General features: G+C 40.0%; 1 pseudogene; it reads right to left on the bottom strand.

Moving 5' to 3' along the window:
* Positions 1–3,716: 3,716 nt before the first annotated feature.
* On the bottom strand, positions 3,717–4,202 carry LOC105728471 (single-stranded DNA-binding protein 2-like; annotated as a pseudogene).
* Between the last annotated feature and the right edge of the window lie 21,973 nt (positions 4,203–26,175).

The raw sequence follows: 26,175 nt of genomic DNA, 5'->3' as shown, positions 1-26,175 counted from the left end.
TAGCTTAGGAATGAATAAATGAACATAAATGAGTAAGTAAAATAAAGTAAAAATGAAAGAATACATTAATGAATAACTGAAGGGTGAAAACAGCCTGAGCATTTAGAGACAAAAATGTACCCTAAGGAGAGGCACTGATGGAAAATTCATGCCTTGACAACTTAAAATTTTATCTTCGTTATGTTCTCAGCCTTTTCCTCTAAAGCTGTGAGTGCAAGGTGCACTGAATTGAAAGAACTGATTAAAGTGAGGCCAGCACAGTGGCTCATGCCTGTATTCTCAGCGCTTGAGAGACCAAGACGACTGAATCACTTGAGGTCAGGAGTTTGAGACCAACCTGGACACCCTGGTGCAACTCCATCTCTACTAAAAAATACAAATATTAGCTAGGCATGGTGGTGGACACCTGTAATCCCAGCTTCTCAGGAGGCTGAGGCACCAGAATCACTTGAACCCAGAAAGTGGAGGTTGTAGTGAACCGAGATTGCACCACTGCACTCCTGCCTTGGCTGCAGAGCAAAAAAAGACTCTGTTTTTTTTAAAAAAAAAAAAAAGAGAGAGAGAGAGAGAAAGAAAATGAAGAAAAGGGAAAAGACTCACATGACAATATCTGGGGTGGAGGAAAAATCAGGCTATCTCAATGTGAGAGGGTAGGCTTTTCTACAAGACCTCTGAGACCATTTGGTTTATGACATTTACATCACCTTTTTCAAGACCAGACATTCTAGTTGTGACTTTAATTTGATATTCAACCACTTAACCTAAGGCCCATTACTTGAAGTTTATTGTTGCTGCAAATTAAAATCCGCAGGGAGCAGATATGCACTACGGTTTTATTTGCCAGTGTAAGTGCAGTATGACTCACATCCTCCCTTCAGGGGGATCTTAGCTAGATAAAACTTTTCCAGGGCTCAACTTTTCCTGGAATAGCTTTGTCATTAAAGACATAGGCACTGAATCAAAAGCTAACTGAATCAAAACTGTGGATAATTTAATCTGGAATTCTAGACCCATTAGTGCATAAATAATTGACATCAAGTATCTTTTATGCAAGGATGCCAACTGTTTCTGGGTCCCACAGCAATCATTGCCAGTTTTAAAGACAGTATTTTAAACTTCTTCAATCTGTTTACACATCCAGTAACATAAAGATTTCAATGTAATGCCAACCCATAATATTAGCTGATGATTACGACCTAAACTGTATTTCTAAAAATAAGAGGCATCCATTAAAAGGGTTTTAAAAAATTTTACTCAAACTTTTCATGGAAATATTTTTCTAAACTTCAATTTTAATAAAGAAAATACCAGTAAAGTCTTCTTATAAGGATGACCATGAAGGACTTCGATTCATCTTTAATAAATGTAGATACCCAACACATCCCCAACTCCAAGTGTTCTGCTTCCTCACTTCCTACTTACAGGAAGGAAAAAAAACTCACTTCCTTTTCTTTACCATTCTTTTGAGACCTATCAAACTGGTAAACTACTCCATACTAATCTATTAATAGCAGCTTCTGGGGCACTGAAATTGCCTTTTAGTGATGATACCTTAATTCACTAAATTCATTAGTAAATCTAGTACTAGAAATGTTTTCAGGTACTAGTTCAGGAGAGAGAGAGTTGGGAACAGATCAGCTCTAAAGCAAGCATTACCTGGAGTTCTGCAATTTATATTAATGCTGTGGAAGATGATTCTGTGAAAGAAAAATAAATTTCGGGACCCCCCCCCCCCCCCTCGCAAATCAATAAGCCAAAAGGAAAAGTCAAGCTGGGAATTGCTTAGGGCAAACCTGTCTCCCATTCTATTTCTACAAAAGACAGCTACTAAGATAAAAAGCTACATATCTCTCTCAAAAGGAATTTCCTGGTAGAGAAAGGACAGAGAGAACTCAAAGTCATCTCTCTGCTCACAGAGATAAATGCATCTAATTGCCTGCTTTGGAAAGGCTAATCGGAAGCTCCAGAGAATGCAACCCTTTTTCCCTTACCTATCTATAACCTGGAAGCCCCCTCCCGGCTTTGAGTTGTCCCGCCTTTCCACGCAGAACTAATGTACATCTTACATATATTAACTGATGTCTCATTCTCTCTAAAATGTGTAAAACCAAGCTGTGCCTCAACCACCTTGAGCACATGTCATCAGGACCTCCTGAGGCTGTGTCATGGGTATGTGTTCTTAACTTGGTAAAATAAACTTCCTAAATTGACTGAGACCTGTTTCAGATAAAGATCGCTTCTCAGATTTTACTTTGCAGGAAGCTGCTATCTCTACCTATAACAAGCAAAACTGATTAAGACTAGTTGAATGCATATAAGAATTATATTAAACCCAATGAAACATATCTATTGAGCATATTATATACATAGACACTCTGTTAGCCAATGCAGAGGATTCAGGAAAAGCAATTTAAAATCTAGCATGGAGATTAAAGTAGATATATAACTATTATTGATGGTAAAGTGAGACACTGTCATAAAGAGACAATGAGATTGTGGAGCTACAAAAAGAGAGAGAGATCACATTCAGTTGAAAGGTGCAGGGGAAGCTGCTTTCTTTCTTTCTCTTTTTTTTTTTTTTTGAGACAGAGTTTTACTCTTGTCCAGGCTGGAGTGCAGTGGCATGACCTTGGTCCACTGCAACGTCTGTCTCCTGGCTTCAAGGAATTCTCCTGCCTCACTCTCCCTCCCGAGTAGCCAGGATTACAGGCGCCTGCCCTCATCCTGGCTAATTGAAAGCTTCTAATGAAGTTATCTGTGAAAAAACTGAGGGATAAATAGGAGCATCGGAAAGTAATCTATTTTTTCTATAATTGCTAAAGTAGAGAAAAATTATAAAAGACTTTGAAATGCATCAAAAGATTACTGATGACTTCAACAGAAAATTAGGTGGTTTAGACAGGGTCATTGCTCCTTTCATTGCCTTTGAGATATTTTACAACTCTGCAAATTATAGATAACAGATAGCAATGCAAAATAACTCTGACTCACGAAACTACAAATTAATATTGTCAGGTGGAAATATAATTGATTACTTCCATTCCTGTAATAAGCAAGTTTTGTATTTATTTATTTACTTATATTTTTAAAAAAATATATAAGCTCTCAAATAAGTGATTTTATTCCTGTTCATGATTGCAGACATTTACAAAATCATAACATCTGAGTTCACCTTAAGAAATAACTTATAGCCGGGTGGGGTGGCTCACGCCTGTAGTCCCAGCTACTCACGAGGTTGAGGCGGGAAAATCCCTTGAACCCGGGAGGCGGAGGTTGTAGTGTACCTAGATCACCGAGCCTGGACAGATTCCTTTGTTTAAATATATACTGTGGAAGGCCAGGCGTGGCGGCTCACGCCTGCAATCCTAGCACTTTGGGAGGCCAAGGTGGGCAGATCATGAGGTCAAGAGTTCAAGACCAGCCTGGACAACATGGTGAAACCCCATCCCTACTAAGAATACAAAAATTAGCTGGGCATGGTAACTCGCGCCTGTAATCCCAGATACTTGGGAGGCTGAAGCAGGAGAATCACTTAAATCCAGGAGGCAGAGGTTGCAGTGAGCCGAGATCGCACCACTGCACACCAGCCTGGGCGACAGAGCAAGACTCTGTCTTGAAAAATAAATAAATATACACTGTGATGAATAATTTTCCTTTGTGGTAGTTCTGTGATGGGCTGGCTCATTGTGGTTTACATGAGGGGACTTGGTAATGGATCACACACTCACTGTTATGCAAGGGGAGTAACTGAAAAGGATTTAAAAAACTTTCCTCAAATTTGCCATCATCCCTGAACCCAGTTGATTACTCAGGCTCATTTTATCAGGAGAATTCTTAGAAATACTGTCCATATCTCCTGAGCCTACAAGCCATTCATGTGATGTGACTCCATTCCTCCTACTCCACCCATGGGATCATCTGACCCAGGTCCCACTGGAAAATTAGGTCTGTTAGGTGTAGGATGTACTGCATTCATTCAAGTATACATGTTATCTCCAGAGCTGGCTGAATGTGATAGACTAGACATGATGCATGTTCCTGTGGTACTCATCTCCTGGAGGACTTATGTAATTCTTAGGAGATGTTAAGGAGTATGGTACTGAATTGGCATTTGTTGGGTTTGACCAAGCTCTGCCACCAAACAGATCCATGTTCATTCTAGGCATTCCAGAGCCATCTAAAACATTCATTGGGCATCTCATTGTAACTTCATAATTCTGTACTGTTGGAAAACAGACGCTTAGTCTGCAAAGAAAAATTAGCACTGAAACAAAGGATTGCTTAGAAAGTAATTTTTAACTTTTTTACTTCCTGCACTGCAGGAAGGATATGCTTGCTAGCCATCTTGCCAAGAGAGTACAATGAACAAAGGAGGAGCAGACATGTTTATCCCTTACGCATTTGGGGTCATCCTTACTGCTGTGTCTGATCTCCGTTGGCTGGAGCCAGACCTCACAATCTAAACTAAAACCTGATGGGCTAATAACTTAAAACTTTTCTAAACAGATAAAAGTAATAGTGAGCTGGGACATGCCTGAGAGTATGTTCAGCACAGATATTTTGGTTAAAGTACAAGGACATAGAATATACTATGTGCCTATAAGCATGGGATGTCTAACAGCTACATAGGATACGGCTTAACAAAGAGTTATTAGCACATTTATGATTTATTCTTTAACATGAAAGGAAACTTTAAAGAGGAACTTTTAACTTCCCACAGTACTTGTAACCAAGGGTCAGACTGTGGCCCTCAGGGAACCACTCCTCTTGGAGTGGTTCTGCATCAGCCCACTCAAACTTAAATGTCCTTACCAAGTTGGGTTACACTGGGAGTCATGACTGACGTCCTGGGATACTTCCAAGTGCCTGTTTAGGTATCCTCAATGGGAACTTTGAACTTCAAGGGTGCCACGGTGACATAAAAGAATTATAATGGAAGGTTTTTGTTTCACTTGAGGGTTCACATGTTTCCCTTGTCTCTGGAGCTGCTGAATAGAGATCCCAAAATATACAACACCAGGTCCTGGTGGTTCCCCCAATGTGATTTTTTTCTCCATCTTATCTCTGATAAAAATGTTAGGGGTGATTTCTGAGCTCCAACATGGAGCAGATATTCATATATGTGAAGTGCTAACTTCACCCAGGTCTGGCTGTCAGATGGGATAATGCTGTTGTTACTCTTGCCTTTGCTCTACGTTCTTGTGCTGAGAGTAACTCTCACTGCCATGCACCTGTTAGCCCATCACAGCCTCCGTGGGAACAGCCCTGCCCCCATGGCGACCCATGTAGCCACCCTCACTATTGGCAGCCTCACACTAATGCCTTTTGCATTTGTTTATATATTTGTTTCCTCATTGTTTATCATATATGTGATATTTTTAATTCTCCTGTGAATCAATTATAGCATCTTACAGCTTCTCTCATTAATTAAAGAGCTATATAAAATCTTTGACATGTGTTAATTTTATAAATATATAAAAGTTATAATTGGGCCGGGCGCGGTGGCTCACGCCTGTAATCCCAGCACTTTGGGAGGCCGAGGTGGGTGGATCACGAGGTCAACAGATCGAGACCATCCTGGTCAACATGGTGAAACCCCGTCTCTACTAAAAATACAAAAAAAATTAGCTGGGCATGGTGGCGCGTGCCTGTAATCCCAGCTACTCAGGAGGCTGAGGCAGGAGAATTGCCTGAACCCAGGAGGCGGAGGTTGCGGTGAGCCGAGATCGCGCCATTGCACTCCAGCCTGGGTAACAAGAGCGAAACTCAGTCTCAAAAAAAAAAAAAGTTATAATTGTATCCGATTTAAAAAATTATTCTTTAACACATTTCATCTATGTATAATTTTGAGTAACTCTTTCTTCTTCCTTTCTTTTTTTGGAGGCAGAATCTTGCTCTGTCACCCAGGCTAAAGTGCAGTGGTGTGATCTCGGCTCACCACAACATCTGCCTCCCGGTCCAAGCAATCTCCTGCCTCAGCCTCCAGAATAGCTGGTACTACTGGCTCACACCACCATGCCTGGCTAATTTTTTGTATTTTTAGTAGAGATGGTGTCTCACTGTGTTGCCCAGGCTGGTCAAAATCCTGACCTCAGGCAATCCATCTGCCTCGGTCTCCCAAAGTGCTAGGACTGCAGGCATGAGCCACTGGACTGAGTAACTCTTTATTAATACATCTTTTCCACTTTTCCCTTACTTTGAGCACTTTCATTTTTAATTTTTTTTTAATTAATTTATTTTTTGAGATGGAGTCTGGCTCTGTGGCCCAGGCTAGAGTGTAGCGGCAATATCTTGGCTCACTGCAACCTCTGCCTCCTGGATATAACCAAATCTTCTGTCTCAGCCTCCTAAGTAACTGGGATTACAGGCACATACCACCATGCCTGGCTAATTTTTGTATTTTTAGTAGAGACAGAGTTTCACCATGTTGGTCAGGCTGGTCTTGAACTCCTGACCTTAGGTGATCCACCTACCTCGGCCTCCCAAAGTGCTGGGATTACAGGCATGAACCACTGAGCCTGGCTTCTTTGAACACTTTAATATGGACCTAAAACTATATATAGTATGTGTGGGAATATGTAGGTGGATGTAAACGATGAGATTAAGAGTTTTTCTTGTAAAGATCCAGCACTCCCAGAATCTTTCCTACCTAATATTCAAACCAAAGATTATTGAAACAGAAGTTTTGAATCAGGAGGTTGTTTTGTAGTCCTTGGTTTCTAAGTGAAAATAAAGCCTTTACTTGAAAAATAGATATTAAATGTAGAATATATTTTCTTTTTCTTTTTTTTTGAGATGGGTTTCATCGTGTTGGCCAGGCTGGTCTCAAACTCCTTCCTTTCTTCCCTTCCTTCCCTCGCTCCCTCCCTCTCTTCCTTCTTCTCTCCCTCTCTTCCTCCCTCTCTCCCTCTCTCTCTCTCTCTTTCATTCTCTTTCTTTCTTTTGAGACAGAGTCTCACTCTGTTGCCCAAGCTAGAGAGCAGTGACACAATCTCAAGTCACTGCAACCTCCACCTCCCAGGTTCAAGTGATTCTCCTGCCTTAGCCTCCCTAGTAACTGGGATTACAGGCGTGTGCCACCATGCCTAGCTAATTTTCATATTTTTAATAGAGATGGGATTTCACCATGTTAGCCAGGCCGGTCTTGAACTCCTGACCTCAAGTGATCCACCCACCTCGGCCTCCCAAAGTGCTGGGATTACAGGTGTGAGCCACTGTGCCCAGCCATATTTTAAATTTTCTATAACTAAGTCTTTTATATGTACAAATATCTTTATATGTAAATATAGAAAGATAAATATATATTTATAGATCTCTCTATATACGTCTCTATTTATTTATAAATATCCCATTTGGGTACAAGTCTTATTTATTATTCATATACTTTCTCCACTATACCAGGACCCTCGCTGCTGAGGGTGGCCACATTCTGAGTAGAGAACGTCTTTGATTTTTTAGTCTACAGTTGCAGCTGCTGCATTTTTCTTTGATGTCATGTGACCCATTTGTCACTGCTAGTCTTCTGCTGTTCTGCCATTGATGCTACATAAGGTTATGGAATCTTCTGGTCCATCTCCTAGTCAAGCCTTACATACATCTTCCCTCAGAGGACTGTCTGCTAGCAGTCTAGTTTCTCCCCACTACCTATGTTCAGGCCAGAAATTCAATCAGATTCCTCATGTTACAGCCCTAGTGCCCCATTTATCAGCAGCACTAACACTTCCACACTGAGTTTTCTCCTTGCAAAGGTGTGATGTCCAACCAGGCTCAGTCTTTCCTGGTGGAACCCATAATATCTGTCCTTCCCAGTTTTTATCAATGTACCTTTCACCTATCCCTAATACACAGGAATTATTATGGCTCCCTGTTTGAACATATAGTTATATTGTTTCTACAGACCTGGATTCTAGACCATGAAGATACAAATACTTATTTATGTTCATCCCTATTAGTCACCTTCTATTTAGCACCTGAAGCATAAGAAATTCCTGTAAAAATAAGGAGAACTCTAATATGAGAGGTCATCAATACCATAGCGCTCTCAGCAGCATTTGAGTTTATAAGACGGAATTTCCTTTCATCTCTTATGCCCATAAAACTAATGAAACTTTAATAAGAAATCTAGATTCTATAAATAGGTTTTTGACATCTCCTACTGTCGCCAGGCTGGAGTGCAGTGGTGCGATCTGGGCTCACTGCAACTTCCCCCTCCCAGGTTCAAGCGATTCTCCTGCCTCAGCCTCCCAAGTAGCTGGGACTACAGGCACACACCACCACATCCAGCTAATTTTTGTATTTTTAGGAGAGACAGGGTTTCGCCATGTTGACCAGGATGGACTCGATCTCTTGACCTCGTGATCCACCTGCCTTAGCCTCCCAAAGTGCTGGGATTACAGGTGTGAGCCACTGCGACCGGCCTGCTTGTTTGTTTTCAAGTGGAGCAAAGAATAAAGCCCAACCTCCAACATCTACGCTTGCTCTAGCTGCATGACATTTACAAAAGCAGAGGCCAGACATAAGTGGACAGATTCCAAGAGGAGGGTCCTCTCATGTACAGCTCCTCTCCTGTCTTACTGTTGGGTCTCATGCTACTTAAGAGGAGCACAAAGTAGTTTCTTAAAGGTTACTAGAAAGCCAGAATAAATAAAAGGAAGACTTTATTAAAAAAAAAACCATATTCCCACAAAAACTCTGAGTTAATGCCTAGTCAGAAAGGAAAGAAAAAGAGAGATGCCAAAACAGATTATGTATTACTTTAATTGAATCTCTACATATGATTTGATTAAGGTTTTTTTTTGCCATATTTAAGGTTACAAGACAGTGCATTCATCATGACTTTACATCATATTATGTTCTGGTTATGTAATTATAAAATAATTAAATTGGCTTCATAAAATTATATGAAAATTTGGTGATTACATTTTAGAAACGGGCTGCTTAATCCTGTTCACTTTCTAACCCATAATAAAGTTGGCACCACTAGAGAGGGTTGGAAGTGAGACATAAAGTGAGCATTGCTTGCCATTCTGCCACAAAATCTCCTGCTGTGGAAGATTGGCCCTTTCAAATAACACCAAGAACTAAACTAGTATTTAATTTAAAACTCTTTAATCAACAAAGATCCCAACAACCACTTAAACTTCACTGCATGCCAATTGCAACTACCAATTATGAAATCACTGCTAATGTCATCAATAAAATAGGAGGCTTTGAATTGAGGATGAAGGGAGGGTACTGAGACATAGAGATTAGTAGATCACGACCTTGTTTTTTAAAGAAAAACTCCATAGTAGTTTAGCTGAAATTAAGATCAGAGGTGTTGAGTCCTTTTTAACTAAAACTGCTTTAGGCAGGTATGTCTCATTCAGTTACTCTTATTCTAATGAACATGCTGGAAGTATAGTGTCCTAGAATCTACCATCCTAAAAAAATTAAGTTTATTTTTGTGTCTTTTTTTTGAGACCAAATCTCGATCTGTTTCCCAGGCTGGACTGCAATGGCACAAACAGCTCACTGTAACTTCTGCCTCCTGAGTTCAACTCTCAGGCCTCAGCCTCCAGAGTAGCTGTGACTACAGGCACCCACCACCACACCTGGCCAACTTTTTTGTATTTTTAGTAGAGATGGGGTTTCACCATGTTGGCCAGGCTGGCCTCAAACTCCTGACCTCAAGTGATCCACCCACCTGGGCCTCCCAAAGCACTGCGATTACAGGCGACAGCCACTGTGCCTGGCCTTTCCTATCTTAATGATGAAAAGATCAAGACAAAAGAAACCCTTTCATAACTGAGCATCAGGCAACCATGAGAAGATCCATGTATTGAAGGGAAACTTCCAAGTGATGGGTGGTATTGGGAAATTAGAGATTTGACCCTTGAATCAGCAGATACATGATATCTCAGCAGACATCAGGTAAGGTTTGAAAGTCATTCATTTAATTACCTCCTATCATTTGAAGCATTTTAGACTTGCCCAGCCACGTTTTACCTTTCAATTCACTTTTGCATCTATTAGTTTGTCTGCAAGATCATGACGAAGCACAACAGGAAGAGGTGCTAAGAAAGTCAAGTCCTCTGAGTAAATTTGGTAGGAATCCACCTCTGTCACCAGCTGGCAAGCAGGCGATGATTGACACATGCAGATTTGATCAGCCTGTCAGAACCTGTACAGGAGGAGAGCCCCCTAGGGAAGGCAGAAGTGCTTTGGAAACAGAGCAGCTGGTGAGTGGGATCCGAATGGAGACCTGATCTTGGAAGTATCTCACAGTCAAAGCAAAGCCAGTCTCAAGTTAGAGATCAGCCTTTAAAAGGACAAGCTGATTCTGGGAAACATGACTCATTTAAGTTAGACAGCAGTTTCTGATTTGGTGATGGTTTTTTAAATTTTTGTTTTCTTTCCATTTTGAACTTTGCTAACAGTGGGTCAACTTCTAAATCTATGGTTATCATTCTCATAGATGTATATTTTTAATATGCATAATTGAAGATGTCTTTGTTTTTTCATGTCCAGATGTTTAAAATTTGAGAAAGATAAATTTAAGTGAGAAGAGTTGGAAGAGGGGAGCAGTATTATGGTTTAGATGACAAGATCATTTCCATTTTCTTAGGTTATTAACATTTCCTATACCTGGTAGAATCAATGTTTTATTTTAGTGTGACAGAAAGAAGTGCTGTAGCAAGAAAAAGTCCAAAGTTAAAATACCAACACAGCAATTCCTCCGGATACTGAAAGAGTTTTCATCATTTCTGCTTCTCCACAAAGCAGATTAAAGCTTAAAACTTTCAATGAAAACAAAGAGACCCCAGGACTGAATTATCCCAATAGAAGGTTAAAAAAAAACCAAAAACCCAAAACTAGAATGAAACCTGGAGATTCCACAGCAGACTCCAAGAGCAGGATTTTGTTTTCTGTGATTAAGTGCAATCACTAGATGATACAGAGCTTTTTTAGGTATCTGTCGCTAGATGGCACTATATAAACACCTTCATTTTCACTTCTCACATCTTCCCAAAGTAGTGAGGAAGGAGGAAAAATATCAAGTAAAGCAATCCTTTTAGTCTTCTTGAAATTGCTGCTGTTTATTAATTTAACTAAACCTTTAATTATAAACCTAAACACCTTGTAACAGATTTTCCAACACCTTAATCCTCTATCAGCAAGTATAGTTCCTTTGACAGGAGATTGGCTCAAAGGCAGCTGTACGTTTGTTATTTGACAGATAGGAAGCTGAATAATAAGAAGGCAAGAAAATTGATAATATGTGAAAGAGAAGACAGGAAAAAGAAATACATTTACAAGAAAATGTATAATCTTGAATTTTCTTTGGTTTCCATTAAACTGCCGGTGCCTCAGAAGATTGTCAGTTTAATGTTCTATCAGTAGTACCATAATTTATTCTTTTGTTACACCATGAGGATAGAAGACGAAAAGGCCCGTGCTAGCAGGAGGCACAAGAAGAGATTATATATGCAAATAATTCTGTAGCTCTTGTACCAGGAGAGGGTTTGTCTTGTAATATTTCTTTGAAGTTACACAGAAATCTTTGATTGGTCTCCAAAAAGCAAAATTGTGAGGTTAAAAAGAAGAGGGAGAAAGGGAAAGAATATTTGAAAAGAGTATGCAAAGCTATAATAAAAAGTCAGAAGATGGATGATAACTGCAGCATCTGTGATTTTTTTTTTAAGAGCTAAGAATGGAGAGGATGAGGGGGTGGGTAAGGCATGCAAAGCCGTTCGGAGAAGCAAGGGTAAGTGTGTTCAAGCCTGGGCAATTGAGGACAGCTGGTCATATCCAGACAAAATGTTATCTGTGTAACTGGCAGTGGGCAGAGGTAACCCAGCTAGCCTGGGGCAAGTCAGGTCGGCTACTCCTGGACTCCTCTTCCCAGGAGTGGTGGGCTGTGTTCCATAGAGCTGAGGTGCCATATGCTGCTTTCTGCCCCCAGGAAAGAAGCAGACGCTGAGGGAGAATTTTAAAGACTTAAAATTCCTGAGTGGATGACCAAATCCCTGTAGCTGGCAGTCCTGTAGCTAGTGGTCCTACTTGTCCAGGAAAGTTAGGAAGGAATGGAGAGATGGAGGAGTTGGAATATGTGGTATGGGATTGGGGATGAGTGAGGTGGAAGAGGGCTGGTTAAATGAGCTCTCCTCTTCCAGCACACAGTCATTCAGGAAACTTTCTCCCTTCCTCTGTATTTTAGCTTACAAACATTGGCTCCTCTCTGAAAAGGTCACCCTGCTTTTCAGACAGAATTTGTGACTCTCAGCAGCTGGGAATACCTTGGAACTGAAGAGAGCCTATTAGGAGAGAGAAAAAACAGAGTCATTATTAAGCCAAAAAAGAAAAAATGGAGAAAAGATTCACCTCTAAATTTTACTTAATGACAACAAAAACACCAACATTTCTCTTTGATTCATAACCTTAATAAATTCTACTTACGTTTGCAATAATTCCAAGGTGTTCTAAAGACACTTTTATATTAGAAAAGAGTTTCATATTAGTTTGAATTACTCTAAGAAAGAAATGCCCTATTCTCCCACTAAAAGTTATGGGAAAATCTATAGCAGAACATTTTTGACCCTCACTAATGAAGAAAGAACTCAATAAGGATTGTGAATTTTGGCGATTAGAGAGTTGTGTTTACGCCCACAATAAAATGTTAAGCTGCTACGTCAGAGAAGCCTTGGTTCATTTATTTTGACACAAGTATTTGACATAATTTAGTTTCCTTGGTAAATGATCTGTAGACTCTTCAAAGTGTTGTTAGCTAAAATATTTTTAATGTGAATTCATTCAACACACTTCATAATTTTGCTGAGAAATGAGACGTGAACACTGCACTTTGTGGTCCCAAGAGCTGGAGGAGGGGAGCAGAGAGAGGAACAAGGATGAGCAGTGTGAGTGAGTTTATGCGGATTTAGAATGAGAGACTGGGAGGCACCAATGGTGGAAAAAAGAATTGATGGAATTTGAATTTTGCTGCTGTAGGCGTGGAAAGGTGTGACACCTTTCCTCACTCATCGTGAAGGTCACAGCGACACTTGATATTCCTAATAAAAAGACAAGTTAACAAGAGAAAAGCATAACACATTTTTAAAATCAAAGTTTTACGTGACACAAGAGCCTTCAGAAGTGAAGACCCAAAGACCTAGGGAAAACTGTCTGTTTTTATGCTTAGGTTCTATAGAGAATGAACAGCTGTATAGATAGGTAACTGGACAAAGGGCTATAATCCAGTGGTAACGGACGAAGGTGGAAAGCTCAGCAAGGCCTGTCCAGATTTGTCTTGGCCTCGCTGTGTGGTGAAACTTCCTCCCTGCCCATGGGGCAGGACCCCTTCTGAAATGAGGATCTTCAAGGAAGAAAAGAGAAGGGAGAGAGTAACCTTTCTAGGTATTATGACTTGCTTTGAGGGAGGAGGCTTCTAGTTTTTATGACTCACCTTGAAGATGAATTCTGGTTTCTATGACTCACTTCAGGGGAGAGAGAAGGACAAGAGAAAGGAGGGGAGGAGAACGTCGAGAGAGGCTTTGCTTCTGAGGTGATTTCTGAAGCCTTCCAATCTCCTTTAGTTTTATGTACTCAGTATCCCAAAGCACCATACTTTGGGGTATTGTTTTCTGAGCTCCAACACTATCAGTCATCATTCAGTTTCAGCTTGAAAAATGAACTCTGTGGTGAATAAGCACACTGGAATAGTCACTGAAGTGTCTACATTTTGCTCAACTAAACCATTAGCATTGTGAAGAAGGCTTTTGGGAAACAAAATATTGATATATTGACTTTAATTACAAAACACGTATACCCACAGTCCAACTAACTCCAAATGACCACATTATGGCAGAGTCCCTGGGAAATCTTTGGTGGAAGTAAAATTTTGAGGGAGACGCCGGGCGCAGTAGCTCACACCTGTAATCCCAGCACTTTGGGAGGCCGAGGCGGGTGGATCACGAGGTCAGGCGTTTGAGACGAGTCTGGCCAACATAGTGAAGCCCTGACTCTATTAAAAACACAAAAAGTTAGCTGGGCGTGGTGGCGGGCACCTATAATCGCAGCTACTTAGGGGGCGGAGGTTGCAGTGAGCCGAGATCACGCCACTACACTCCAGCCTGGGCAACAGTTGGAGACTCCGTCTCAAAAAAAAAAAATTTTTATTTTCGAGGGAGAAAACATCAGGAAGGCTTGGAATGAGTCCCTCTATCCCACAACTTCAACAGCTCTGTCCAGAGCCCAAGCACCAGGTGTATTTGTGGCTTTGCTTCTGTGCAGAAGCTCTTGCCTCTCCACCTGAGCATCTTCTTTCTCATCCTTGCTGTAATTCTCCTTTGTTCTCCCACACTGTTATTCCATGAAGTCATCCCCGGGCCCTCTAAGACACCCCTGCTCCCAGCCAGAATAACAACATCCTCTGAATACCACTGTCCTTTATCTGAATTGCTTTCAGGTTGCTCTATAACTTACTTTATTACACTTTGTACATATAGCTTTATTCATCATTGAAATATAAGCTGTTTGCAAGCAGTGACTTTGTCAGAATTACCTTTTCAGGTAACAGACACCCAAATATATTTAAATCACTGCATCTTCCTACAGCTCTAGGAATAATATTACACATGAACTGTGGGCACATTACTGGAATTTTCCCCATCATCCAATGCAATCTAGTTCACAGGTGCTAAAGGCATTCACTTAATGAATGTTTCCAATGTCTTCAACCATCAGTATTTTATTAGAAGAGCATGCTCTGTGTCCCAGGGCCACGATGACCAATCGTCCCAATTTGTGCAGAACTAAGGAGATTCCCAAGATGTGAGATTTTCAGTGCTAAAATGGGGACTACCTCTGTCTACCACATTATTCCCCTTTATTTCCCCATGAGGACAAGAAATGTATCCTTTCTGTGTCTCAGTCCTATTGTAGAGGGCTTTCAGAAAAATAGGGCAATGTGAAGAAATCAAGGCTTCACACTACAGCCCAGAGGTTCATGGAAAACTTTGGCACCCTCTTCATAAGGACAGTATCAGGTAAACTGGGATGGTTGGTCACCCTAACCCTGCTCCCCAGCCCCCTGAATATTCTTCTGTTAGAGCTCTCATAAATGTAGAGTAATCTTTGATTTTCTTGTTTGTATCTCTCACTAGACTAAGTTTCTTATTTCTCTGTATCTCTAGCATCTAGCACAGTGCCTTAACTGGTACTCTATACATGGTTGTGGAGTGGATAAGAATGAAATAATATATGCATGAAGAAGAAGTAGAAAGGCTGCAGTGAGCCATGATTGCGCCACTGCACTACACACGCCAGCCTGGGTGACAGAGCGAGACCCTGAAAACGAAGGAACGGAAGAAAGAAAGAAAGAGAGAGAGAAAGAGAGAAAGAAAAAGAGAAAGCAAGCAAGCAACATTTTTTCCTCTTTATTTCCCCACAAGGACAAAATGTATCCTTTCTGTGTCTCAATCACATTGTAGAGGGCTTTCAGAAAAATAGGGCAAAGTGAAGAAAGCAAGGCTTCAAACTACAGGTCGGAGGTTCATGGAAAACCTTGGGACCCTCTTCATAAGAGGCACAAGGGACATATCATGAGCAGCCTGCACCCTCCTCTCTTGTGCAACTCAAATGTTTTCTCTTTTAAGAAGGCTTCTTTCACCCTCCTCCCACTCTGGACAGAGTCAGTTGCTTCCCACTCTGGGCTTCAATAGCATCTGTTTCTCTGCTACTCTGAGGGCATCTTGAACCATCTGTACCTTATTCATTTTTGGATCACCAGAAGCTGGCATTATATCTGGTCTATAGTAGGTGCTTGTTAAATGAATAAAAGAAAATGTTGAAAGCACAGGGAAATTTATTCACAAGCATTCCATAAGACAGAGATAGAAATGAGAGGGGCTTCACTGAACTGAGTTGGGGTAAAAAATAAAGAAAGAGGCCATCCAGCACTCTGGGAGACAGGGGCTGGTGGATTGCCTGAGCTCAGGAGTTTGAGACCAACCCTGTGCAACATAGTGAAACCCCATCTCTACCAAAAATACATAAAATGAACCAGGCATGGTGGAACGTGTGCCTGTGGTTCCAGCTACTGGGGAGGCTGAGGCAGAAGAATCTCTTGATCCTGGGAGGTGGAGGTTGCAGTGAGCTGCGATCGTGCCATTGCACTCCAGCCTGAATGGATGAAGGAGTGAGATCCTGTCTCAAAAAAAAAAAAAAAAAAAGAAAGAAAGAAGGAAGGAAGGAAGGAGAGAGAGAGAAAGAAAGAAAAAGAAAGGAAGGAAGGAAGGAAATGAAATGAAATGGGCTAAATTTAAGAAGATATTCATAATAGCAACTTAGGCTGAGTAAGCACTTTGCATTCATTATTTCATTTAATCCTCACCACAAACCTCTTAACATTTAAATTATCCTTGTTTTATAAAGGACAATATTGAAGGTCAGAGAGATAAAATAATTGTCATAGGTCACAGTTCATAAGTGGCACAGACCAAGCTGGATTCCATTTCATTTGACTTGGATTAAGGAGTGTGGGAAAGCAGCTCCAAGCGTACATCAGAGATAGAGGGGGGATGGGCAGGAAATACTGAGGAGGATATTACTAAAACTGTTTTAAAAGAGCTGTGGAACAATCACTCCCAAAATTCCCTTTGGAGTATGATAAGTACACATGACTTCCTCAAAGCTCTCACTTACTCAAGTACTATAGATTTGGAGATTTGAAGGAGGACAAGCTGATGTACAGGGCTTGTAATTTTATATTTATGAGTGAAATGTGACTGAATATGATTATGTGATCTTTAGGGGAAGAAAAATTCAGTCTTAGACCACATCTGAAACCTAAAACCTTGAAGGAATTCCACATATGAAATTGAGAATCCTTAAGAGAAAGGAAAGTGTTTGAAAAGGATCCTAGGGCTCAAAGAGAGAGAGAGAGAGTGTGTGTGTGTGTGTGTGTGTGTGTGTGTGTGTGTGTGTGTAGGTGGGGAGGTGTTCAAGATTAGATTTAGTTATATTATATTAGCTGTGCAAACAAAAAACCCTCAAAACTTTCCTTACTTCCTATACCTGCAGTGGCATTAGAGGAAAGTGAAGAAACAAGAGAGACTTATTTTTTAAAAATTTGCTGAAATACATGTAGTACTTTAACCATCTTTAAGTATACAGGGTTCAATGTTAAAACAACAGAGACTAACTTGCCAATTAAAGTAACTTCTGGATTAAACAATTGTGTTCTGATAAATATTTCATCAATTCCAGGGTCATCTCTTGTGTTAGTCCGTTTTCACACTGCTATAAAAATACTACCTGAGACTGGGCAATTTATAAACAAAAGAGGTTTAATTGACTCACAGTTCCACATGGCTAGAGAGGCCTCAGGAACCAGTCATGGCAGAAGGTGAAGGAAGAGTGAGTATCTTCTTCACTAGGCAGCAGGAGAGAGAGAAAGAGAGAGAGAGAACATAAGTGCAGCAGAAACTGCCACTTTTAAACCATCAGATCTCCTGAGAACTCCGTCACTATCAGAAGAACAAAATGGGGAAACCTGCCCCAACGGTTCAATCGCCTCCCACCAGGTCCCTCCCTCTACCTGGGGATTCCAACTGGAGATGGGATTTGGGTGGGGACACAGAGCCAATCCGTGTCAGCTCTGTACTGGGGATGTGCCTCCCTCTTGGTTTTTCTACTCAAGATAGCATTTGTAGGGGAAAGTTCTCTTGGCAGTGCAGGCACTGGGCATTCATATATGATTTTCTATTGGTCTTTGTGGCCTGGTGCATAGTGAGAAGTGGTCTCTGGACTAGTATCCTCTGAAGTGTAACTGGAAAGTCCATTCTGCCTCTACCAGCATCCTTCCTCTATGCTGCACTCTAAGAGTTGCACATCCAACTTCTGACTGTATTTTTCTGGAAGGGAGAGACTTTGTTTTCTTTCTCTCTGGAAAATACTTCCTTTGTATCATATCCTTCTTTTTCCTGGTAGCACTAGGCACAACAGCTCAGCCTTTATGGTGGATGAGTTATCTTCTCCACATCATGAAAGAAACGCTGATTTGCATTTGCCAAGTATGGCTCTTGATAAGGGAGCCTTGTCATAACTTGAAAAGAGGAATTACTATGGACTAAACAAAACATTACTCTTATCATATACATAAAGAAAACTTTGAAATTGACAACATTAGATCAATGATTGTAAAACATCTTTACTAGATTTTATCTAAATTCAATCTTAAAAGAAAAAAGAGTATGAAACCATTCTTTTTATTCAGAAAACAAACCGAAGAAAAACAATTCACTTCTGTAAATATTTAATGAGTCTCTTCCATGTGCTTGGCATGCATCTTAATTGGCTATATGTCCAAGAACTGGATTTAGGAAATGAGGGGAAACCCAGAAGTAGGTAATGACTCCACCAACACACACACAATTTTACTTTAAATAACATGCAATGCTCCTACTTTTCACTTTGTTTTAGTCAGAGAAGCAATGGAAGGCTACAGGTTTTGATTCAGAACCATAGATTACATGTTCTTTACTTCTGCAAGAAAAACTTTTGAAAGGCAAAGGAAACATTTTACTTCATTAGTCTACAGAATAATTATGGAAGTTTCGTTGATTTCAAAAAGAATATTCAATTCTCTTTTGAATCTTTTGCCTTTAGAAATTTCCATGAAAGTTTTCTTTGACAATGAATTCATTATGTTCTAAGGTTTTTAAAAATTATTAGTCTTCTATATTTGATAATTACATTCTGATATATACTGTATCAAGTATATTAAGAATAAAAGCTTTCTTAATGTTTAATATCCACTTTTGACATTTTTGTCTTTTCTGGAATGAAATCGTGTGAACCAAAGATAGCTATCAATTTAATTAAAACTGCACAATGACTGAGTTTTTAATATTGAGATTAGTTGGACATTGATAGGCATAGCTGTTTAATTTTCATTAATATTAGGACAAGAAAAATTTTTATAAACAACATTCATATTTCCAGTTTTCCAGAAGTCTTTTAATATGGAAAAGGAAGGAGATCAAAAGATGATGGAAAGAACATGAATTTTAACAGAAAGAATTCATCTGAAAAGAACTGAAAATATAAAGACATAGCTAACCTCAGCTACACCAAACCAAACTGAATGGAACGAATGTTAACTCTAACATTGTCTTAAGCTTATGCATTTTTTCCCAGTTGCTCTGACTTATTTTGCTGCTGATATGGTTAATACATCATTTTTATTTAACTTGTTTGTTTTAGCCTTATTCAAGTAGAGTATCAATCAGGTAAGGAATTGGGCGTTGCAACTTTCTAAAAACTAGATGAATTTTTATGGTAGTTGCCTGTCAATTTCAAATTAATCTGTACCAAAAAGCTTTAGTTTTCCTGTGCTTCCTCACATTCTCTGCCAGACCTTAGTCACTTTACAATAGACCACAGAAAAGGGGGCAAAGTCTCTTATCCTTTTCAAATCTATTTTAGGCTCATGGATCAATATATCCTGAACACAAACTTTGAGAAATTACAGAGACATTTACCTTCTTTTATATTTTTCTAAGTATTGATCTTTCTTTATTTCCTATAGTCAAGGAAGGAATGGAATGGGCAGAAGGCAGCAAGATAAATGGTCTTATGGGTTTGGGATAAAATAAAAAATAAACTCCCTGGGTGTTGTAACATGAATGGAGGGTGTGTATTACAGGTAAGCATAAATAGTGTTGGCATCTGGAATTGAGAGAATTATTAGCATCTGAAGATCTTTTGGGACCTAAGATTGTATTGTATGTGCCTTCGTAAAATTGTAAAAGAAGAAATTTTAGGCAATGATAATAGCTAAGCTAAGATTCATTGAGTATTTCCATGTGTCAGGCACTTTCTAACAAGTTTTTTTATTGAATCTTCACAATCCCATCTGAGAGAAGTACTATCATTATCCTAGTTTTACAGGTTAAAAAAAAAAATGAGGCACAGCATGATAAATTATAAAATCACAAAACTAGTAAATGGTGTGGTACTTATATTCACAGAAATAATACCCATATTCTATCTATAATCCATGTAGCCTATATATGCAGATGTGTAAACACATATATGCATCCACATACCACATATATATATGTAAAAATATTCTCAAATAATAAAACTAAATCTAATGGAGGAAATGTACTCTTGAAGGAAATACTTTGTTAGAAAGTGGGACAGGAAGAAAGGGAGTTTTTCTCCCTAAAATCATTGAATGACTTCTCATTCAACAAGGAATATATTTATCCCTTGGTATGCACAGGCAATTGGTTCTAAGACCCTTTTGGAGACCAACATCTAAGGATGCTCAAGTCCCTTATAGAAAATGGCATAGTATTTGCTTATTGCCTGTGTACAGCTTCCCATATGCTTTGTTATCTCTGAATTACTTAAAGCACCTAATACAATGTAAATGCTATGAAAATGGTTATTATTCAGTATTGTTTTTATTGTAGTATTGTCTTTATTTATTTTATTTATTTATTGAGACAGAGTCTCGCTCTGTCACCCAGGCTGGAGTGCAATGGCACAATCTTGGCTCACTCAACTTCTGCCTCCCGGGTTCAAGTAACTTTCCTGCCTCAGCCTCCCAAGTAACTGGGATTACAGGCACCTGCTACCACACACAGCTAATTCTTGTATTTTTGTAGAGATGGGATTTCACCATCTTGGCCAGGCTGGTCTTGAACTCCTGAACTCAGGTGATCCGCTTGCCTTGGCCTCCCAAAGTACTGGGATTACACGTGTAAGTCGCCACAACTGGCCCATATTGTCATTATTTATTTATTTGTTTTTATATATTTTCTGTTTCCAGTTGATTGAATACAGGGATATGGAACCCACAGATACTAAGAATTGATTATGTTAGGCCAGTGAAGCAAAATGGCTGCCTGAAAAGGAAGAAAACAAATGGAGATTCAATGAAAACAGCAAAGACAGAAATCTTCCAAGGAAAGCTGAGAACAGAGCTTGGTTGTTGGTCAATTCATTTGTGCCTCATTGATATTCAGCATTGAATGGATTGTATTACTTTCTTTCTTCAATAAAATCAGATTATTATTATTGGGGGTAGGTTTTTTCTTCCCATTTGTGCATGGTTTAATACATCTCCCAAAATGAGACTGTCATGCACGGTTATATTGTAAAACAGCATTAGAAGAATGAGAAAGGTGGTAGTAGAAAATCCACTGAAAGACACAGTAGAGAGGAAACATTATTCTGCCCAAGATAAGAAAATTATAATGGAGAGAAAAAAGACGGTGATCATTAGCAAAGAGTTTAAGTTCCCTTCCCCTTAGAAACAGCAGAGAATTCTCATGATGCTCCACATTTCTTGTTCAATGGCTTCCCAGAAGGTGATAAGTGAGTAAGAGACAATGCTCAGACAAATTAATCAAGGGCTTCTAGAGAGAAGAGAAGATGATTCCATAGGCTAAGAGCTAAGGCGGAAGTCTTGGTTACTTTCAAAATTCATTACATGAAGAACAGTTCGAGGAAGTCCTAGAAAGTTGAATATAAAATGATTGCAACATTTAAGTGGCCAGCAAACATACAAAAAAAAGCTTAACATCGCTGATCATTAGAGAAATGCAAATCAAAGCTACAGTGAGATGCCATCTCACGCCATTCAGAATGGCAATTATTAAAAAGTCAGAAACCACAGATGCTGGAGGGGCTGTAGAGAAAGAGGAACACTTTTATATTGTTGGTGAGAATGCAAATTAGTATAACCATTGTGGAAGACAGTGTGGCAATTCCTCAAGGATCTAGAATCAGAAATACCATTTGACCCAGCAATCTCATTACTGGGTATAAACTCAAAGGAATATAAATTATTCTATTATAAAGACACATGCACATGTATGTTTATTGCACCACTATTTACAATAGCAAATACATAGAACCAAACCAAATGCCCATCAACAATAGAGGGGATAAAGAAAATGTGGTACATATACACCATGGAATACTATGCAGCCATAAAAAGGAATGAGATCATGCCCTTTGAAGGGACATGGTTGAAGCTTGAAACCATCATCTTCAGAAAACTAACACAGGAATGGAAAACGAAACACCACATGTTCTCACTCAGAAGTAGGAGTTGAACAATGAGAACATGTGGACACAGGGAGGGGAACATCACATACCAGGGCCAGTCAGGGGGTGAGGGGTGAGGGGAGGGAGAGCATTAGGACAAATAGGTAAGGCATGAGGGACTTAAAACCTAGATGATGGGTTGATAAGTGCAGCAAACCACCATGCTACATGTATACCTATGTAACAAACCTACACGTCCTACACTTGTATCCCAGAGCATAAAGTAAAATTAAAAAAAAAAAGAATGCAAACCATGGTCTATCACAGTTTCTCAGGAAGACAAACAATGTTTCAGTGATTCTGATTAAACCAAATCAACTCTATAAACAGAGGTTGCACAGGAATCCCTGAGACCGTTATGGAGAACAATCTTTGTATTTGATAGATATGCTATGCAGGATTTTCTGTATTACTATAATTCTGTAGCAAGAATCCTTGTACTGAATTCAAATATTTCTTGGTTCTGAGGAAAGGGAAGAGAGCAAGGAGGGAATTACGACAGTGGATAAATATTACATGAAATTAATTACCCACTGGGATTATTTTTTTTGAGACAAAATTTTGCTCTTGTTGCCCAGGCTGGAGTGCAATGGCATGATCTCCATTCACTGCAACCTCCACCTCCTGGGTTCAAGTAATTCTCCTGCCTCAGCCTCCTGAGTAGCTGGTGGTGGTGCCCTCCACCACATCCACCTAATTTTTTGTATTGTTAGTAGAGATAGTGTTTCACCATGTTGGACAGAGTGGTCTCGAACTCCTGACCTCAGGTGATCCACCCACCTTAGCCACCCAAAGTGCTGGGATTACAGGTGTGAGCCACCATGCTCGGCCTACCCACAGGGAATTTATAAAAGCCTGATTACAGGATGATTGCCCCAACACTGTTAATGATTTTCCTGTTCTTTATTAATTGTGATTCTAGCTATTGAATCAATGTGATACTTCAGCATAGTCTCTGATAGTCTTTTTGTTTTGTTTTGTTTTGTTTTGTTTTGTTTTGTTTTGAGACGGAGTTTCGCTCTTGTTACCCAGGCTGGAGTGCAATGGCGCGATCTCGGCTCACTGCAACCTCTGCCTCCTGGGTTCAGGCAATTCTCCTGCCTCAGCCTCCTGAGTAGCTGGGATTACAGGCACGCGCCACCATGCCCAGCTAATTTTTGTATTAGTAGAGACGGGGTTTCACCATGTTGACCAGGATGGTCTCGATCTCTTGACCTCGTGATCCACCCGCCTTGGCCTCCCAAAGTGCTGGGATTACAGGCTTGAGCCACCGCGCCCAGCCAGGTTCTGATAGTCTTTAAAGTTCTTGCTTCTGTGTTAAATGAAGATAAACTATAAATCTGTCTCCTGGAAATGTTTAACCTAGTACAAAGTTGTATTATTCAATGACTAACAGGTTTTTTTTTCCCCACTAAACTTTTTTTTTCTTTTATCCCTTTGACAGAAGAGCAAGGTGGTATGTTATTAGCCTAATAAATAGATATACATGCATACATATGGAGATGACTTTGCAGTTATAAACAAATAAGTTGGGTTTTAAAAGTTCACATTTTGACCAGCTGATTGGAACTTAGAATGATTGTATATATACAAATATTGTTAGAATGTAGTGTTTAAAAATATGCTTCCATGGAACATTGGTGTCCTACAAGGAATTCTGATTAAAAATAATAATAAGAGAGAGCAATGCTCTTTTTCCAATATTCAGAGTAATGTAATTCATGGATACCATTTTGTTGGTTTTAAAAGTTTTCCCCACATATTTTCTCTCAATAATAAAAGACCATTGTATCAGTCTGTTTTCAAGCTGCTGATGTAGACATACCCAAGACTGGGAAGAAAAAGAGGCTTAATTGGACTTTCAGTTCCACATGGCTGGAGTGGCCTCAGAATCATGGTGGGAGATGAAAGTCAATTCTTACATAGTGTTGGAAAGAGAAAATGAGGAAGAACGAAAAGCAGAAACCCCTGATTAACCCATCAGATCTCATGAGATGTATTCACTATCATGAGAATAGCATGGGAGAGACCGAACTCCATGATTCAATCACACCCCCCGGGTCCCTCCCACAATGCATGAGAATTCTGGGAGATATAATTCAAGTTGAGATTTGAGTGAGAACACAGCCAAACCATGTCACCATTTGAGAGCTTATTGTGAGCTAAATGCTTTACATGTATTATCTCATTTGATCTTGACAAGGATCATATTTTATAGGTAGAAAAACTCTAATTCTCCCCTGGCTACTCAAACACTAGGTAGTAGAGCCAGTGTGATAAATTTAAAACATGTTCACAAATGCTTTCACATTTCTCCCATTGATAGTCTGTGTCCCTTATCCTTAAATGTGGGCTGGCCTTAGGAAATGACACTGTGTGGCTTCTGAGGCTAGGTTAGAAAAGGTTAACAGCTTTCACCTGGATCCTTTTGATGCTTTTTTAGTAGAAACTGGCATGTGAGAAATCTGACCATCCTGAAACCTTCCATGCTAGAGAAGCCACATGTAGTTTGGTTTACAGCCCACTATCAACTATGAGCCATGTGAGTGAGTCATTTAAATGTCCAGCACAACTGAGCCTTCAGATGCCTGCAGCTCCATGCCTGATTGAAAAGGTATGAGACACTTCAGGTGAAAACTACCTAGCTGTTTTGTTGTTGTTGTTTTTGAGACAGCGTCTTGCTCTGTCTCCCAGGCTGGATTGCAGTGGGTGATCTCGGCCCACTGCAACCTCTCTCTGCCTCCTGGGTTCAAGAGATTCTCATGCCTCAGCCTCCCAAGTAGCTGGAATTACGGGCGTCCACCACAACGCCTTGGTAATTTTTAAAATTTTTGGTAGAGATGGTGTTTTGCCATGTTGCCCAGGCTGGTCTTGAGCTCCTAGACTCAAGTGATCCACCTGCCTCAGCCTCCTCAAAGTGCTTCGGTTACAGGCATGAGCCACCATGCCCTGTCCTGGTGGTTGTTTTATATCACTAATTATTGGGGAAATTAATTATGCAGTAATAATAATCAGAACAGCCAGTAATAGAACTTGAGTCTGCTGGACTCTAAATTTCATCTTAAAGTACACATTTTACGGCTTCTTTAAACTTCTGATACTGTTACTACTTTTTTAATAACAAAATCTAGGCCGGGCGCGGTGGCTCAAGCCTGTAATCCCAGCACTTTGGGAGGCCGAGGCGGGCAGATCACCAGGTCAAGATATCGAGACCATCCTGGCCAACATGGTAAAACCCCGTCTCTACTAAAAATACAAAAATTAGCTGGGTGTGGTGGCATGTGCCTGTAGTCCCAGCTACTCGGGAGGCTGAGGCAGGAGAATTGCTTGAACCCTGGAGGCGGAGGTTGCAGTGAGCCGAGATTGTGCCACTGCACTCCAGCCTGGTGCCTGGCAACAGAGTGAGACTCTGTCTCAAAAAAAAAAAAAAAAAAAAAAAAAAAAAATTTAGCATAGCCATAGTTCTTTGGGTTGTACAAAATTTTCCCAAAATTCTATTCTCTTTGCCTGTTAACAAACTAGAGAATTGTTATTTTACAATTAATGATCAAGTTCTCATTCACTCAGCTAACATTCATTGAGTGCCTATCATCTGTTAGGCAGTGTAAAAACTATGAGCCCAGCATGAATAAGCAGAAGCTTCATCACCTTGTCAATGATAGACGGCTGAGAGAAAATGGGGAGAGATGCACATATAAACAAATAGGACAACAAAATAAGAGTTCTATAATAAAGGAAAGTACAAAAGGGATGTTGGTTGAACAAAGTTGAAAAGTTTAATTTTAGCTGAGCACAGTGACTCACACCTGTAATCCCAGCACTTTGGGGTCCAAGGTGGGTGGATCATCTGAGGTCAGAAGTTCAAGACCAGCCTGGCCAACATGGCGAAACCCTATCTCTACTAAAAGAACAAAAAATTAGCCAGGCATGGTGGCAGGCACCTGTTATCCCAGCTATTAGGGAGGCCGAGGCAGGAGAATTGCTTGAGCACGCGAGGCGGAGGCTGCAGTAAACTGAGATTGCACCATTGTACTCCAGCCTGGGCAACAAGACTGAAACTTTGTCTCAAAAAAG

The sequence above is a fragment of the Aotus nancymaae genome, unplaced genomic scaffold (genome assembly GCF_030222135.1).
Source record: "Aotus nancymaae isolate 86718 unplaced genomic scaffold, 86718_ANA_hifiasm-v0.15.2.pri h1tg000040l, whole genome shotgun sequence".
Taxonomy (NCBI): Eukaryota; Metazoa; Chordata; class Mammalia; order Primates; family Aotidae; genus Aotus; species Aotus nancymaae.
The sequence above is the reverse complement of the archived record's forward strand: the minus strand, read 5'-3'. Positions and strand labels throughout refer to the sequence as shown.